The 2,205-nt window shown below is 45.1% G+C and overlaps 1 non-coding gene across 1 annotated transcript; it reads left to right on the forward strand.

Annotated features, from left to right (window-relative positions):
* Window positions 1-2,133: 2,133 nt before the first annotated feature.
* Window positions 2,134-2,205, forward strand: trnap-cgg (transfer RNA proline (anticodon CGG)). Its single transcript has one exon. It is a non-coding gene; the product is annotated as a tRNA-Pro (tRNA).

The following is a 2,205-nucleotide window of genomic DNA, read 5'->3' on the forward strand; positions in this document are numbered from 1 at the left end:
CTAACAGTGATTTTAAGCCGCCTAGATCAAACTGCGCACACTCAAGGGATTATTAAACATTTATAAAATAAAATACAGTGTTACCTCAGTTTACGAGCTCTAAATGTTTTAGGACAGAGCTTGTAACCTTTAGTTCTTTTTTGCATGAAAATAGCCATACCTTTAAACTAGTGGTAAAAGTGCAATATACTAACCTAGATTATGTTCCCTTTTAACATCTCACAATTCATGAGATTTTTTTTTGGAATGCGATTTTTCGGGGCTTGTTGGTCTATCCAGACTTCCCTCTCCAGAGCAACATTAGCAACTTCCTCCTGGGAGAACCCGAAGAGTTCCCAGGCCAAAGATGAGATGTAATCCCCCCGTCTGGTCCTTGGCAACGAGTACCTCCCTAGGAGACCCTCGTGAGGCATCCGCACAAGATGGCCGAACCACCTAAACCGGCTCCTTTCCAGGCGAAGGAGCAGCGACTCGACTCCGAGTCTCTCTCGGGTGACTGAACTTCTCACCCTATCTCTAAGGGAGATGCCAGCCACCCTTCTGAGGAACGTCATTTCAGCCGCTTGTATCCGCGATCTTATTCTTTCGGTCATGACCCACACTTCATGACCATAGGTGTGTAGATACTGTAGCTCGGTAGACCAAGAGCTTTGCCTTCTGGCTCAGCGTTCGTTTCATCAGCTGTTCCGATTGTCCGGTGGATTTCCAACTCCATCCTTCCCTCGCCTCGTGAACAAGACCCTAAGATACGTTCTCTACCTGGACTGCAGAAACAATCAGTTTCCTTCTGAGAACCATGGCCTCAGATTTGAAGATGCTGATCCTCTTTCCAGCCGCTGAACACCCGGCTCTGAACCAATCCAGTGACAGCTGAAGGTCACGAACCGATGGTGCCATCAGGACCACATCATCTGCAAACAGCAGTGACGCAACATTTAGCCCCCGAGACGAGTACCCTCTCCGCCATGGTCACAACTCTGCTTAGAAATCTTGTCCATAAAAATAACTAACAGGATAGGTGACAGAGCGCAGCCCTCCAAATCCACAAAGCACACGTAGACTGGATAGACATACTCCCAGGCCTTCTCCAGGATTTTTGAAAGAATAAAGAGCTGGTCAGTTGTTCCACGACCAGGACGGAATCCACATTGCTCCTCTTAAATCCGAGGTTCGACTTTCGGACGGACCATCCTTTCCAGTAGCTTGGCGTAAACTTTCCTATAGAGGCTGAGTCGTGTTGTGATACTACTGTAAATCAAATCAAATCAAATCAACTTTATTTATAAAGCACATTTAAAATTTACCACAGGGGGAGCCGAAGTGCTGTACAAGGGGCAGGTTAAAAGATAATACGAGGACCGAGCAAACAACACAACACAAACATAAAACATAAATAAAACATAAAAACAGGTTCACAGCAGGTGTATAATGGGGTGCCATTGCAGGATGGATATCACTTAGTGTTAAAAGCCAAGGAATAAAAGTATGTTTTTAAGAGAGATTTAAAAACAGGAAGAGAGGAGGCTTGTCTAACACTCAGAGGTAGGTCGTTCCAGAGCTTGGGATCAGCAGCAGCAAAAGCTCTGTCACCTCTAAGCTTCAGCCTTGTGTCAGGGACTGTCAGTAGCAGCTGATCGGCTGATCTTAGCACACACCTCTCTGGTCCCCATTTTTGAATAGGGGACCCACCTTCCGAGTCTGCCACTCCCTCCGTGCTGTCCCAGACTTCCAGGCAATGTTGAAAAGGTGTGTCAACCAAGAAAGCCCCTCAACACCCAGAGCCTTCAGCATTTCTGGACAAATTTTGTCAACCCCCAGAGCTTTGCCACCGTGGAGTTATCTAATTACTCAGTGACTTCACTCCGAGAGATCGACGTCAATCCCCCATCTTTAAAGCCCAGTATCAGATTGTGTCCCCTATCAAAATATCACATTTGTTTGTTAATCTAGTTGTACGATTTTGGCTATAATTGTTTTAGGACAGAGCTTGTAACCCTTAGTTTATTTTTGCATGAAAATAGCCATAACTTTAAATTAGTGGCAACATTGTAATTTACTAACCCAGTTTCAGAATGATTTTCCTGTTAAAATCTCACAATTCGTAAGATTTTTAGTTGAATAATGTCTTTATGTGGCTTGTTGGTCTAGTCGTATGATTCTCGCTTCGGGTGTGAGAGGTCCCGGGTTCAATTCCCGGACAAGCCC

This window comes from Nerophis ophidion, linkage group LG21, assembly GCF_033978795.1.
Source record: "Nerophis ophidion isolate RoL-2023_Sa linkage group LG21, RoL_Noph_v1.0, whole genome shotgun sequence".
NCBI lineage: Eukaryota > Metazoa > Chordata > Actinopteri > Syngnathiformes > Syngnathidae > Nerophis > Nerophis ophidion.